At 52.3% G+C, this 16,462-nt stretch overlaps 1 protein-coding gene across 1 annotated transcript in view; it reads left to right on the top strand.

Moving 5' to 3' along the window:
• LOC146835267 (peroxiredoxin-like) overlaps positions 1 to 16,462 on the top strand; it is a 559,426-nt gene that overhangs the window by 230,312 nt on the left and 312,652 nt on the right. The window contains exon 5 of the mRNA XM_085602856.1: positions 12,455 to 12,495. The gene's annotated coding sequence lies outside the window, so the exon portion shown is untranslated. The remainder of the gene's footprint in view (positions 1 to 12,454; positions 12,496 to 16,462) is intronic.

Below are 16,462 nucleotides of genomic sequence, written 5' to 3'. Positions count from 1 at the left end.
AACACCACCACACAGGACTCAATATCAGTTGCTTGACTTGGTTCTTTATCAAGAAGTAGTACGTTCAATATTTACAGTGGGATCGAGGGATCCAGTAAGAGTCTCAATGTCTGTTAGAGGGATAGGGTAGCGGGACAGTCTTAGTACCAACCAGGTACGGGAGGGCTCGGTGCCAGACCTTGAGTGCTGGTCTCAGAGCAGCTCGGACGTGGGAAGCCGCGACGGCGTCTGCAGGGCTCGGGTGGTAGTTCCGCTTGGGTCGAGCCACGACACAGTCAGCAGGGCTCCGGTGGTAGGTCCGCTTCGGTCGAGCCGCGACGAGGTCAGCTGGGCTCTGATGGTAAGGTTCAACAAGGTCGGGCCGCAACGGCGTCAGCAGGGCCCCAAAGGTTCGTGAAGGTCTTTAAGCACGGTGGAGCCGCGACGTCGTCAGCAGGGCTCAGAGTGTGGGTTCAGGATGAGTCTTCTTCCGTAGGGTCAGCCGCGATCCGATCAGCAGGGCTCTTGACTCCGGGATACAACTGTTGTCCTGTTGTCGGGTCGCCCCAGATATAGGACTGGAGCCCTTTGATGTCCGGACCCTTGCGCCCGGAGGGGGCAGAGAGGCTGGGTAGGGAGCGGCCAGACGCCCAGCAGGAGAGGCGCCAGGCCCCAGAGAGCTGTGGTGCGATCGCACCTAGGTGTGGAAGGACGGTTGGGGGTCCCATCGATACTGCCCTCCGCCGGGAGTGGGAAGGGCTCACGTGGTATCCCCCGGGCCAGGGGTTGGCGCCTCGATGTCGGGCCTCGCTGGGACAGAGGCCGGGTGAAGCGGGGTCACGCAGGTGGTCACGTGGAGTGACGTATAATCCAAAATGGAGGAGCCCCGAGGTGCATGGGACCTCGTGCGGCTTAGCGAGGGGGAACAGGACCACGCCACGAGGCCGGCTCCCACATGCGTCCCCCCCAGCTGAAGGCAGGGAGAGTCACCCATCTCCTTGGGGGTTCTCCTCGCCGAGGCGGAAGAATCGGGACAGGCCGTCAGCATTGGCGTGGTCGTTGCCGGGCCGGTGTTCTACAGTGAAGTCCATCCCTTGCAGCGAGATGGACCATCGCAACAACTTGGGGTTCTCGCCCCGCATTTGCATGAGCCACCGCAAGGGCCGGTGGTCGGTTTGGACCCTGAAGTGGGTGCCGAAAAGGTAGGCCCGGAGCTTCTTGAGAGCCCATACTACGGCATAGGCCTCCCGCTCGATGGTGCTCCACCTCTGTTCTCGCGGCAGCAGTCGGCGGCTGATAAAGGCCACAGGTCGGTCGAGGCCCTCGGCGTCCATCTGGGAGAGGACCGCCCCGACCCCGTACTCCGAGGCATCGGTCTGGACTACAAATTCCTTGCTGTAGTCATGGGCCTGTAGCACAGGGGCAGCGCACATGGCCGCCTTGAGGGCCTCAAAAGCGGTCTGACAGCGGGGCGTCCAGTGCACCGCCTTGGGCTGTTTCTTGGAAGTGAGCTCCGTAAGGGGGCCCACAATGCTGCCATACTCCTTAATGAATCGTCGGTAGTAGCCTGTGAGGCCTAAGAAGGCCCGGACAGCGGTTTGGGTTGCGGGGGGCTCCCACGCCTGGATGGCGTCGACCTTCAACTGGAGGGGCGCCACCTGGCCACTCCCCACCTGGTGGCCCAGATAGGTCACAGATCCTTGACCGATCTGGCATTTACTGGCCTTGATTGTGAGGCCGGCTCTTTGGAGAGCGGCCAGGACTTCCCCGAGGTGTCCTAGGTGCGCGGCCCAGTGGTCGCTGAAGACTGCAATGTCGTCGAGGTAGGCCGCGCTGAAGGCTTCTAGTCCGGCCAGGACCTTGTTCACTAGCCTCTGAAAGGTCGCTGGGGCGTTCTTCATACCGAAGGGCATTACCCGAAAGTGGTAGTGCCCCTCGGTGGTGGAAAAGGCGGATCGTTCCTGGGCGCCGGGAGTGAGCTTGATCTGCCAGTACCCAGCGGTGAGATCAAAGGTGCTTAGGTAGCGGGCGGCCCCTAAGCGATCGATCAGCTCGTCTGCTCGGGGCAAGGGGTGGGCATCGGTCTTGGTGACTGCGTTCAGGCCCCGGTAGTCGACACAAAATCTGAGTTCCGGGGCCGTGCCGGGGGCGGCGGCCTTCGGCACCAAGACTACCGGGCTGGCCCACGGGCTGTCTGATGGCTCGATGACTCCGAGGGCGAGCATCTTGGAGACCTCGGTCTGTATGCAGGCTCGGACTCGGTCAGGTACTCTGTAAGCGTGGTGTCGCACAGGGGGGCTGTCCCCAGTATCCATGTCGTGGACGCACCAGGGGGTCACCCCGGGCGTGAGAAAGAAGAGGGCAGCGAAGGGTTGCAGCAGCTTCTGGCAGTCATGGCGCTGTTCTGGTGTCAGGGTGGCGGAGAGGCGGACACCCTCCAAGGAGCCGTCTTGGCCCGAGGACCCCAGGAGGTCTGGTAGGGGCTCGGAGTCACTTTCGCCCCCATCGTCGGTAGCCAGCAGTAGGCTTAGTTCAGTTCGGGCAAAGTGGGGCTTGAGCCGGTTGGCGTGCAGGACCCGGAGGGGGTTCCTCGGGGACTCCATGTCGACCAGGTATGTGACGGGGCTCTTCCTCTCAACTACCTTGAAGGGCCCGGTCCACTTGTCCTGCAGGGCGCAGGGGTCCACGGGTGACATGACCCAGACTTGCTAGCCCGGCTCGAATTCGATGGTCGAGGCATTTTCGTCATACCAGCGCTTCATGTCTTTTTGGCTGGCTTCGAGGTTGGCTTCGGCCAGGGCCCAGAACTTACGAGTCTGGTTCCGCAGGATCAGGAGGTACCGGTAGACGTCAGGAGGGGCATCTTAGACTTGCGCCTCCCAGCCCTCCTTGACCAGGCTGAGGGGCCCTCGGACGGGGTGCCCATACAACAGTTCGAAGGGGCTGAAGCCCAGGGATTTCTGTGGTACCTCCCGATAGGCGAACAGGAGGCAGGGCAGCAGGACATCCCATCTCCTCCTCAGGGGCTCTTCCAGGCCCTTGATCATCCCCTTCAGGGTTCTGTTGAACCGCTCGACCAGTCCGTTCCCCTGGGAGTGGTAAGGGGTGGTGAATTTATAGGTGACCCCACATTGTTGCCAGAGGGATCTCATGTACTTTGAAATAAAGTTCGTACCCCTGTCGCTCACCACTTCTCGGGGGAACCCCACCCTGGAGAAGATGCCCATCAGGGCCCGGCCCACCACTGGAGCTGTCACGGTGCGGAGTGGGATGGCCTCGGGGTATCGGGTGGCGTGGTCGACCAGTACCAGGATGAAGCGGTGCCCCAGGGCGGTCCGGGGGTCGAGGGGCCCCACGATGTCGATTCCCACTCGTTCGAACGGGGTGTGGACCGCTGGAAATGTTTGGAGGGGGGCTTTCACTCGCCCCCCAGTCTTCCCGCTAGCTTGGCAGGTCGGGCAGGACCGGCAGTGATGGTCCACGTCTCTTCTCATTCGGGGCCAATAGAAATGGGTCACTAGGCGGCTGTAAGTTTTGTCCCGCCCGAGGTGAGCGGCGAGGGGCACGTCATGTGCCAGGTTCAGGAGGAACTCCCGAAATCGGAGGGGGACCACCAGCACCCGGCCGGCCCCTAGTTCGGCGATTTTCTGCTCGCTATACAGTAAGTCATTTTCCCAATAGACCCAGTGGGTTCCCGTGGGGTCCCCCGCAGCCTGGGCGGCCGCTTGCTGTCGGGCCCCCTCGAGGGACGGGCAGGCCTTCTGCTCTTGCTGGAATTGTTCGCGGGTGGGGCCCCCGTCGTGGCGCCACTGGGCCAGCTCGGGGATCTCGCTGAGGGAGGCGGCCTCGTCTGGAGAAAGTTCGGATGGCCCGGCCTCCTCGTCAGGTTCCTCCGTGCTGGAGGAGGGTGATAGTTCGGGGCCCGTCGGCTTGTCGGGGGCCGTGGCAGCGGCTGGTTGGGCGGTCATGGACCGGGTGGTGGCGCAGGCCCACTCGGGCAGCCCTAGCATCCCCAGATGCTCTCGGCGTTCCACCTGGGCCCAGGGTGAGCTCTCTAGGTCGTTCCCCAGGAGGCAGTCCACTGGGGCGTCGTCACGGACAGTGACTTTTAGGGTGCCGGACACTCCTCCCCACTCGAAGGGGATCCTGGCCATCCGGCACATGCTCTCGGTGTTGTCCGCGGTCCGGACAGGGCATAGGACATGCGGCAGGATCTGTTCGGGGGTCACCAGGTGGCAGCGGACAGCGGTCACACTGGCCCCAGTGTCCCGGGGGGCCTCGGCCCGTCGACCATTGATGGTGACCCACTGTTGGTACTTCTGGGTGTTGCTTGGGATGGCAGCTCGGGGCACCATTTCTCGGGAGCCCAGGCATACAAGCGACATGGCAGCTGGTTCCCACTCGGGGGACCCGTTGTCGTGGTTTTCCTCCTCGTCTTCTCCCTCCCCCAGGGCTGCGGCGGCTCTTTGTCGGGGAGGGTGCCCAGCGGTCCCGTTCCGTCGGTTCACGGGGCAGGCCGGGTCGCTTGCATAGTGGCCGGTCTGCTGACAGCCGAAGCAGGTCACTGCTGGTCGTGGTCCAGGCCGTGTGATTGGGGTCCCCCTTCGGCCCAGGGTCGGGGAAGTGTGGTTGGTGGCTTGGCCTCGTGGCGGGCTTCTGGGCGGCCCGGCCGGGAATTCTCGACTGCGGTGGGACCCCCCTCCTCCGCCTCGCTGGCGGGGAGGTCCCGTGGTACTGCGTTGGTAGTCCCCCACTGGGTTCCGGGGGACCCGGGTGTTGACCCATCGGTCTGCTTCGGCGGCGAGCTTCCGGGGCTCGGTCAGTTTACTGTCCAGGAGGTGTTGCCTTAGTTCAACAAAGCAGTTGTTGGCGAGGTGCTCCCAGACAATGAGGTCGAACAGTTCATTGTATGAGGTGACCTTACTTCCTTTTATCCATCCTTCCAACGCTCGGCTGAAGAAGTCCACGTATTCGATCCATGTGGTACCGGGGAGCTTCTTGCAGTCCCGGAAGCGCTGCCGGTACATCTCGGCTGATAGTCCGTAGCATGTGAGTAGGGCTTCTTTCATGTGGTCGTATGATGTCATCACCGCGTCGGGGAGTTGCAGCAGGGTATCCCGGCCCTCGCTGAGGAACCTCCCCCATAGGCCGGCACCCCAATCCTTCCGGGGTACCCGATGGGAGGTCATGGCTACTTCGTACGCTCGGAACCATTGCTGGATGTTGTCATTTTTATAGTACTCCTTGACGACATCCTTGGGGATGTGAACCTTTGGCTCGGTCAGGGGCAGAGCGTCCCGGGCTCCGGGGTTGCTGGTCTCCCCCGTTTTAGCTTTTAGTTCAAGTTCCTTAAGGCTCCTCTCGTGCTCGAGGGTTAGACGTCTCTCCTCTAGTTCCCGATGCCGTTTCTTTTCCTCGATTTCCTCTTGCAGCCGTAGTTGCTCCAAGGCTATTTTCTTCTCCGCCAGTAGGAGCTCACCGCCCAGCCGGAGTTGGGCGAGGTCCATTTCGTGTGTCCGGACCCTCTCCCGTTCTTGCATTTCTTCGTGGGAAAGGCTGGTTTCTAGGATGGTTCGCCCCCCATCTGTCGGGGTTGGGGTCGGCAGGTTTCCGTCCCGGGCCGAGGTCCCTTCGGCTCGGGGTGGAGTGGTCTCGGATTCTGTCCAGGCTTTCAGGGCTTTCTGCATTTCTTCCTTGGTGCCCAATCCTGTGGTTGGGATCCCTTTGTCCTTGCAGAATTGTTTCAGTTCTTTGTGGGTGTATTCTTCCAACCTTTCCGGCTGGAAGGTTGCGGCCACGGTTGCTTCTTGGCCTTCCATGGTTCCCTTTTCTTTTTCCGTCTGGTTAGGTAGCGGGTGCGTTACTTGCCTGTACGATTGCGTCTGGCTCGGATCCCGTCGCTGGCCACCAAATGTTGGAGGGAGGACCAACGGGGGAGTCGGGGAGACTATTCCGGGGCACCTTCCCACCGCAAAGGTATAGCCGAGCGCCGCTGAGAAGCCCCCTTCGGGGAGGTCCTTCTCCTATGATCGTATTAGGCCCAGTAACACCACCACACAGAACTCAATATCAGTTGCTTGACTTGGTTCTTTATCAAGAAGTAGTACGTTCAATATTTACAGTGGGATCGAGGGATCCAGTAAGAGTCTCAATGTCTGTTAGAGGGATAGGGTAGCGGGACAGTCTTAGTACCAACCAGGTACGGGAGGGCTCGGTGCCAGACCTTGAGTGCTGGTCTCAGAGCGGCTCGGACGTGGGGAGCCGCGACGGCGTCTGCAGGGCTCGGGTGGTAGTTCCGCTTGGGTCGAGCCGCGACACAGTCAGCAGGGCTCCGGTGGTAGGTCCGCTTCGGTCGAGCCGCGACGAGGTCAGTTGGGCTCTGATGGTAAGGTTCAACAAGGTCGGGCCGCGACGGCGTCAGCAGGGCCCCAAAGGTTCGTGAAGGTCTTTAAGCACGGTGGAGCCGCGACGTCGTCAGCAGGGCTCAGAGTGTGGGTTCAGGATGAGTCTTCTTCCGTAGGGTCAGCCGCGATCCGATCAGCAGGGCTCTTGACTCCGGGATACAACTGTTGTCCTGTTGTCGGGTCGCCCCAGATATAGGACTGGAGCCCTTTGATGTCTGGACCCTTGCGCCCGGAGGGGGCGGAGAGGCCGGGTAGGGAGCGGCCAGACGCCCAGCAGGAGAGGCGCCAGGCCCCAGAGAGCTGTGGGGCGATCGCACCTAGGTGTGGAAGGACGGTTGGGGGTCCCATCGATACTGCCCTCCGCCGGGAGTGGGAAGGGCTCACGTGGTATCCCCCGGGCCAGGGGTTGGCGCCTCGATGTCGGGCCTCGCTGGGACAGAGGCCGAGTGAAGCGGGGTCACGCAGGTGGTCACGTGGAGTGACGCATAATCCAAAATGGAGGAGCCCCGAGGTGCATGGGACCTCGTGCGGCTTAGCGAGGGGGAACAGGACCACGCCACGAGGCCGGCTCCCACAGGTGTCATCACACATGGTGCATAGCCTTAGTCAGCTGTAAAGGAAAATGGAGAAAAGGTACATGAGTCTTTTATCGTGAGGTGTTAGCGGATTACACTTTTATACTTTGTGTCCAGTGTGCAGCATTCTACATAATCTTTCCACATGGTGTGGTACAGACAAATTAGCTGCATCTATGCCATTAACTTGCCTATTGTTTACAGCATACACATCACTAAAATGCCATTGACCCGGTCCTCTGTAATACCTCCATAGTGTAATTGTCCGGATGTATGGGCACCTTACACAAATCTGTCACTCATTATCCTTACACTCACATGATACATGGCAATGGCTGTAGGAGTTACTTCCATTAGTGAAAAAAAGTTTTTACATTAACATTTTAGGATGTAAATGTTACAGTGTGTCAGGCATGGACATGAAAGCAGATGTTTTTGACCCGGTGAGGTTTTGATCTTCACATGTTAGTGATAACGGGCCATTTTTCGAAGACCATAAATTCTTTACTTTGTGTGTATGGAGGATCGACATTGACAATGAAACAAGGCAGACACCTTGGTGCAAGTGTATGCCAATGTTTGTTAGCCATTTATTGTGTGCGCTGGCAGTTGCAGTGCTGTTTACCTCTGTGACACACATGAAATGCCCTTGTAGACGTAGTTATAAGTTGTGATATGAAATGTGTTGTGTGTATGCAATGTGACGTGCACTTGCAGCACAGTCTGGTCCCTTGGATGAGTGCTAGAGTGATTAACTTTTTCTCAAATATTTTCTGGTTGTTTACATTGACTGCTATTTATTATTGTGTTGCGTTAATCAGCATTGTCTAGCAGGACTATTGCAGTACTAGTGTCTGTGGATCATTTCCTTACTCATAGAAGTGTGTAATGTCATCTCTCCTTTTGGCCATTGGGACACCTTCCGGGCCACTGAGTTCACAACAGGGATGACTTGCTTCCTCATTGCCTAGTTGTAGCTGTTCAATATGAAGTGTGCTTCCATAAATGTCTGGGACAATATCTGGATGTGCACGTGGCTCATCATGATGTTTGGTGCGTCACTGTACAGTGGTGATTGTGTAGAGGGCTGACCCAACCTAAATGCATATTAAAGTGCTGGTGTGTGCTTTCGTTTGACATACACAACATCCATGTTGTTCATGCAGAAGCATAATTTATCAATGACGTGTTTGCATGACTGAGCTGAAACCATTGGCCATTGGGAACTGTCATTTATCAGTGTGGAGCTGACATTAGGTTACGTAATGCATATGTCACAGACCTTGAAATGTGAGCTGAGTAACTCCCTCTTACACTATGTGATGCAGGTTACAGGGACTGATCAAGGTGTATCTGAGGATGACCCCGATGCTTCTGTATCCTCAGTTGGGATTCTGGAGGGTGGCACACCACTTGAACGCAGTGATCCAGATGCACTACATTGGAGGAGTATCTTGAGTGTTGCGGGCTAACTAATTGTCCAGGCAAGACAATGTTTCCATTTGTAAAGTCTGTGATGTCCTTTTAGTGGTTTGCTTTACTGATTATCTATTGGCATTTGAAAAGCTAAGCATTATTTCTTCACATGACCAGGTAGTGTGACAATGGCCATGTCCTCCACCATACCATCATGCGAGATGACAGTCCCTCATCCCATGAGACTGGTTGCTGAACCCCAAGTGTCTTATTAAATGTCCTCATGACCAACATCAGTGCATAGGGTAGCACACGCTGTACATGACAGAGCATGGGAGATTGTGACAGATGTGTTTTAAACCCCATTCTTAAGTGTCATCTGTGGCAAGACTGGTATTGTGAGGGGAAAGGGAGGAACCTAACGACAGTGGCAACATTTTATATTGGGCTACGAATTGTGAATCAGAGGGTTTAGAAACTTTGGGGCATATTTACAACGAAATGGCGGAGCGCTGCGTTAGTACCCTTGGCTTAAGGCTGCGCTCCGCTACTTCAGAAACACTGGGCTGCACCATATTTACAGCAATATGGAGCAGCCCTGCGTTTCCCCCTGCGCTGGTGCTAAATTTAGCAGCCTAGCACCAATGCAGGCACCCTTGTACCATAGTGCAAGGGGGTCTGCGTTGTGGGGAAGATTGTTTATGTGAAGCAAGGTCTTCCTGCACATAAACAATATTTAAATAGCATTTTGTAACTTAATGCAGCACACATAGAAGTTGCAAAACTTCTTTTTTTTACACCTTCCTGCACATAAACAATCAATGGTGTTTTGCTGTTTCCATGTGTACTGCACAACGCAGCACACATGGAAACAGCAAAAACAAGGAAAAATCATTTCGCCTCGTTTTGCTAGGTTAAGACCAGTTTTCCCTGGTCTTAATTTTGGCGCTGCCTCCTATTTACGCCTCCCTTGTAAATAGGGGGCAGCGTCAAAATCAATGGGTGTTGCGATGGAACGTCCAATGCAACACCCATTAATCCCCCCTTTCACCCAGTGTAGCATGACAGGGGGCCTTATTTACAAGGTGGCGTTAAGCCTTGTTAAGTGGCCTAATGCTGACTTGTAAATAAGGCGAAGCCCCTACCACCACTACAACGTCCTGAACAGTGATGTTGTGGTGGCAATAGGGGCTTGTAAATATGTCCCTTTGACCCACAAAATAGGAATTATGAACACTTGATGGACAACATTTTGTTAATGACCAAGCCATGGCAACAGCAGGATAGAATGATGACAGACTGAAAATGAGTGTGAAAGGTAAGGTAACTGAAGCAGGATAGACCTCGAGTGCACATGTAACATAGGTCAGGCTTTAATAATGGGAGTGCGAGGGATGTAAAGACAAGTATTTGAAAAGGGTTTTGGTAATACACATCTTAGTACAATTATGGTTTTATGTGATCACCAATCAAATTAGACTGAGTAATTTGGAAAGAAGACCAATCATATTTAATATGGAACTGAGTGATGGGTGGAAAGGCATGGAAATGAACATAGGCAAAGAAAGATTGGGGGCCTTATTTATGAGGTTTTATCGCAGGACAGTGCCGCAGGCCTAGGCTGCTCCGCTGCCCTATGGTAAAAGAAAGGGGCAGGAATGCGTCATATCTATCAGATACGGTGCATTCCTGTCCTTTTCCCTGTGCTGGAGCACAATGGGCTGCAAACCATCAATGCAGGCACCTTTGCACCATGGTGCAAGGGTGCCACCATGGAGGGGATGGTTGTTTTTGTGTAAGAAGGGAAACCTTCCTGCACAGAAACAATCAGAAGAGGCTTTTCCTCTTTCTATGTGTGCTGCTCACATTAAGCCGAAAAAAGTGGCTTTGTGCTGCCACATAAATATGGAGCAGGCTCCTGCGCCACGGAACGTCAAGAAAAGTGACGTTCCAACAGGGCAAGGGGAGGTCCTGAATGAATGGAAGAAAGTGTCAAACAATAATAATTTGTGAATACGTTTTGAATGTGTACACTGAGCAGTGCCGAAGGCTAGAAAGTGAACACTATGTTGAGAAAATGCACCAAAGAGAGGAATGACTTGAAAAAAAGCATGAACATGGAGTTTGAGGAAATACATCAAATCTTGTTAGGACATCCATATTTGATACTGGTGAGATAAGTAGAAATCAAATGTCACTGCTGAATGTGCACTTTTAGCACATTACTTTAAAGGTACATCTGCAATAGCCATCATTGTGAAGCATAGGACTAAGGGGAGCTAACACCACAGGCCCTTGAATGGTAAATGTTGGGCTCAATGGGGTTTAGTTACTAGCCCCTTGAGCAGTAGGTGTGTCACATATTGTGACGCATCGGCAGAGCAACCTGCTGCCCCATACTTACAAGGACATGTAAAGGCAACCTGCATGGCTTTTCAAGTCCTTGTGAATATGGCACATTTACACACAAAACTTTTGTATGAAAGGTGTGTGCCATGGGTGTTGCTGTGGGTGTTCACACACAACACACCGGGCTTTTGCAACATTTTCAAATTTATGGGATATCGTAACCCTGGAAATTCATCTGAATGATACGACTCACCAGGGGACGCGTAGGTAGGCGCAACGAGGAATTATTTTTTAGATCTCTACTTTTATTTCCCATTTCTCTATGTGCTGCATTCTGCATTAACACATAGGAAGAGGAAATCACCTCTTGTGATTGTTTGTGTGCAGGAAGGTGTCCCTTCATGCACAAAAACAATCATCCTCATGACGCAGGCACACTTGAACCATGGTGCAAGGGTGCCTGCATTGGTGCATGGCAGCTGATTGTGTTCCTGCACAGGGGGGAGCAGAGGGACCCTTTATTTCGTTGTACATATGATGCATCCGTTTGCTTCAGAATTAACGCAGCATGGTGCATACAAATGGTTTGGTACTGCATTATTTCCTTGTAAATGTAGCCCAGTGATTTTTAGATTATATGTATTCCTTGAGTGACAAAGTGGGTTGTATGTAAATTTCTAGGCTCCTCCATTGGTGGAACCAGTTAGATATGTGTTGTGCTTTGACATTATATGATTGTGTATTACAGTTGGCCCTGAAACAATATATGCACAATGCCATTTCCTACATGTGCAATTTAAAATTGTTGACCTTCATGATTGAGTGGCTTGAGGTGTGTGGTGTGTTCAAGGTGTACTTACCAACAAGCGGTCCATTTCCATAGGTGCCATTCTGGAACCGCTGGTTGAGGACAGATTGGCAACAGATAAATGAATCATGGACACTGCCATGGTACTTGGCCACGACATTACTGAAGAGACCAAGATGGTCAACTATTGCCTGCACATTTGTGGAGTAGGTGTGCTTTCTGTAGATGTGTGCAGTGACGGCAGGAGGCGAAAGTTGCACATGGGTACAGTCCATTGCCCCAACACATGTGGAAAACCAGCAATGGCATAAAGGCCTTGCTTGTTGGTGAGCTGTTCTTGCACAATGTTGGGGAAGAGGAGATACTGCACCGTCAGGCTGATGATGGCATCGAGGACAGTGGGGAGGAACCTGGAGAAGGATGCCTGGGTAACTCCAGCCACTCTGGCGGTGGTCAATTGAAAAGTCCCTGAGGGCAGCATGTGCAGCACAGCAAGTAGTCTTGTCTGTGAAGGGATGTTTGTGCTGCGCTGGAATGTGGCCTACAGCCTTGGCACAATCTGGGTGAGGAGGTGGAGAATGGAGCCCCTTTTTGGCCTGTAATGGGCTACGACTTCCTCTGGCCGAAGTTGTATGAGGGTTATCCTCTGGCGGTAGACCTGTTCTCTTCAGCTGCTCTGCTTCGGTGGTGGTAGTGGTCTTCATGGTGCTCCAAGTTGCAGTAGTCGAAGCTCCATGGCATCGTTGAGGTTGCCAATGATGAACTGGGATTGTCTTCCTTACATACAGGTGTTTTTGCAGCTTTTTAAATACCAGATAAGTATTGACGTTAAAAAACTTCAGCTATTTGGACTTTGTAGCAGTTTGTTTTGTTTTACGACGTACAATGGAATCCTTGTAAATGTTGCGTTGTGTGTTTTGCAGGAGTTTTTACGTGGGAATGCTTACCTTGCCTCTCCTTTACGGTAAGTCATGCAAGAGAAGTGGGGATGTGGAAAAATCACATTTACACAAGCAAAATGCTGCTAACTGGAGTTAGCGGCAACTTGTAAATACAGCAATAAAAAAGCTGCTGTATCGTCAAAGAAATAAACGCCACGGCAGCATTAAATCCTTATAATTATGTTCCTATAGGCCAGATGGACGACCATTGTAAATTGCAACTCGCAATTTGTGCTCGATTGCGAGTCACAAATTGCGAGACACAATTTACAATGTTGTAGGACTTGGCCGTTTTGGCTAAAGTTCCCTAAACTTTTTGTTTTCCCCCTGGACCATTTTCCTGACATAGGGGGCCATATTATCAAGAACGGGCGTAACATTAATGTCGCTTTAGCAGCAGGAAACTGCCGCTAAAGCGGTGATAAGGGACCTGATAATATTCCTTAGAGAATTACAATAGAAGCACAGGTTCTGGTGGGAAGAACATCAAACCTGTTAGATGTGAAGGACATCTAACCTGAGCTTCAATTGGAATTCCATAGAGCATATTATCAAGCCCATTATCGCCGCTTTAGCGGCAGTTTTCTGACGCAAAAGCGGCGATAATTTTATCGCCTGTCTTGATAATCTGCCCCCAAGTATCTTTATTAAAGAACAGAATACCATCCGACATCCAGCAGCAGCAAAGCACAGCAACTGCCATACCCTTCAAATAGCTCCCGTTACATCATCTGAACGCAGGTGAAGTCACGAAGTTCCATGCTCGAGATTGACAGATTATTGCAAGGTCGCTGGCAAACAACCTGACAACCTTGCTTAGTTACCACACACCTCTCTTCCTTTATTAAAACACAAAAACAATGAATATGTCCATAACAGCAAAACATTGCATAAGTAGACTTATGACCATACTACGGCTTGCCTCTTGACGACTGCTAGGTTGCGAGCGTGCAGAGGGCAGCGCGTAATGTTGAAATCTATACGACGCTCCTCGCGCTTATTGTGTGCTTTTTAACCTACCTGTTTTAATATTTCATTTGTATTTTGTTGTTTGCCCTGTTTTTAGAACAACCCCTCACTTGCACATTAAAATCGGAATCTCACCGCACTTGGCGGGCCCTTGTCCTGACTGTTTGGAGTTTTGGGCGGCCATCTTGGGTGGGTGGAACGCCGGACGGCGCCACTGGTGTTTGATGGTCTAGACGTCATAAGGACGCTAGACCTCTACTTAAGAGGGCCTTGCCTTCGCGCCGCGGATACGCGCAGCGGATCGCCGAACTTCCGCCGGAGTTTCCGCCAGAGTTAAGCCCGTCTGTGCCAGACCGGGCCTTGGACCATGCCTCCCTCTACGAGCCCCTGCGGTAGAATCAATTATTCTGGTGAGGTCTTACTATCTTTTCGTCCCACTTGCCGTATAAGCTGCACCGTTTGTTGTTTCCCGACCTCTAAGTTTATTTGTGCTGGCTGTGAGTTTTTTCTTGGTAAAGGGTCCTTGATCAAAGCAATGCAGCAGCCCCGTACCCGGGGCAGAAGGCGGAGACGGAATGTACATCCTAGCAGTCCCATTCTCCAGTTTTGGAGTATTAATTGTCGATCCCTCCCGAAACACAAGCAGCATATTTACGACTTTATTGTCGAAAAGCAGCCTGATGCATTGTTTCTTACCGAGACTTGGCTTCAGGACTGTTCGGGTCCTGATGTCGCTGTTGCCGTTCCCAACAACTACGTCATGGTAAGATTGGATAGGAAGTCCGGACAGGGAGGAGGGATTGCCATTATTTTTAAGGCTAAATATACATGTAAGTTTGACGCCCTCCCTATGTCTGGAAGTGAAACTGCTTTCTTTAAATTAGTGATTAATCCTCAATTTACTTTATCGGGTCTCTTGATCTATCGCCCTCCGGGGAACGCCTCTTCCTGGATATCTTCATTTATGGACATCGTATCTCCCCTACTTCTTAGGGCAGCTAATTTCACCATTCTCGGTGACCTCAATTTACATCTTGAAGATGCTCAATGTACTAACAGCAAACGTTTTCTGTCTGACCTGGAGGCTTTCAATCTGCCTCTGCTTAACATTGGCCCCACCCACTCTGCGGGGCACTTATTGGATCCTATTCTTTCCAATGTCTCCTTTGACTGCTCCCAGAGTGCTCGTCCTCTGGAATGGTCAGATCACTTTGCTGTGTATTTCTCTTTATTGTACACTAATAGCCAGGTAAATAGAAATAGAATAATTGATAAGGGCGCCCCAATTCATCGCTGGGGGAAACTCGATATTAATAGGTTTAATCACCACCTCTCCAATACCTGTCCTGAGGAATGTATGGCTTCAGTCTCTGAGATGAACATGGCTGTCTCACATTGGCTTACAAAGGCTGTCAATACTCTTCTTCCGCTCTCTTCCACACACCTCAGGTCACATCGCCCTCCGACGCCTTGGTTTTCTGCTGACCTGAAAGACCTGCGCACTAAATGCAAGGCTTTAGAACGCAAATGGAGGCACTCCTATTTAGTCTCTCAGAAGACTATCTATAAAGAGGCGTTAAAAGATTACCATCTAAAATGTAAAACTGCCAGAGCTGCTTACATTGCGAACACTGTTACACAAGCTCAGAATTGTCCCCGGACCTTGTTTTCTGTAGTTAAAAAACTGACAGGAGCCGATACTATTCCAACACCTCCAGCTCTAGTTGAGGCCCAGTGCAACTCTATTGCAAAATTTTTTATAGTGAAGGTCGAACGTATATATGATTCCATGAGCCTCCCTCTGAATACAGAGGGATGGCACTCTGAACAGACGGGAGTTATTAAACCGCCCTTCTCTTCGGTGAAGCTGACACATTGGAACTTGTTTGACGACATCTCGTTCTCCACTTGTTTAAGCAGCATAAAATCGGGTTCACCGCGTGATCCTGTACCTGTAAAATTTCTCAAACTACTTGATCTCGCACCTCGGCGGGTTCTTATGAGACTTTTAAACGCCTCATTATGTGAATCCCAGGTGTTGCGGGACTGGAAGCACGCAATGGTTGTCCCTCTCCTGAAAAAAGCTGGAGCCGACGTGTCCAATCTTGCTAATTTCAGGCCAATATCACTGCTACCAGTACTTTCTAAAGTACTGGAAAGACATGTTAACACCCAACTATGCCATCTAGTGGAATCACCGGGATTTTTACATCCATCCCAGTCTGGTTTTCGTGCTCATTATTCCACTGAGACCGCCCTTCTAGGGGTAACGGAGAGTTTAAGACATGGTATCGATCGCGGTGAGACATTTGCGCTTATCCTTTTGGATTTGAGCGCGGCGTTCGATACCGTGTCCCATTCCATTCTTTTGAACTCCCTTCGTTCCCTGGGCCTGGACGGTCTGGCTTTGGCCTGGATTGCCTCCTTTTTAAGGGAGCGCACTTTCCAGGTCTTTTCCACGAAAGCCACTTCTTCCACTTGTACATCGGCATATGGCGTTCCTCAGGGGTCTATACTCAGCCCTCTGTTGTTTAATATCTACGTCAGACCCCTGGCTTCCATTGCAGAAGATGCTGGGCTGACCATCTTTTCATATGCCGATGATACTCAAATTGTCTTTTCCCTTTCTAGCTGCGAAAGCAATGATCCATCGGTCTTGAAAATCGGGCTGTCACGTATAGCTGAGTGGATGCAAAGGCATCTCCTCAAGCTTAACGGTGACAAAACCGAAATTCTCATTTTTGGCAAACAGAAAGATCTATGGGGCCCGCAACATTGGCCTAGCGAGATGGGACCCCTTCCCAACCATCCTCAGTGGCCCGCAACCTCGGCTTTCTCATCGACGATAAACTCTCCATGAGACAGCAAGCCACACAGGTGGCTGCCATTTGTTTTGCTACTCTACGATGGCTCCAGAAAATCTTATGGATGCTGCCTCTTTCTACCAGGAGAACCGTGGTCCAGGCGTTAGTAACCTCCCGCCTGGATTACGGAAATGTCCTCTACCTTGGTGCGGATGCG

This window comes from Triturus cristatus, chromosome 4_2 (genome assembly GCF_964204655.1).
Source record: "Triturus cristatus chromosome 4_2, aTriCri1.1, whole genome shotgun sequence".
In the NCBI taxonomy this organism is placed as follows: Eukaryota; Metazoa; Chordata; class Amphibia; order Caudata; family Salamandridae; genus Triturus; species Triturus cristatus.
This window is presented reverse-complemented; position numbering and strand designations above follow the sequence as displayed.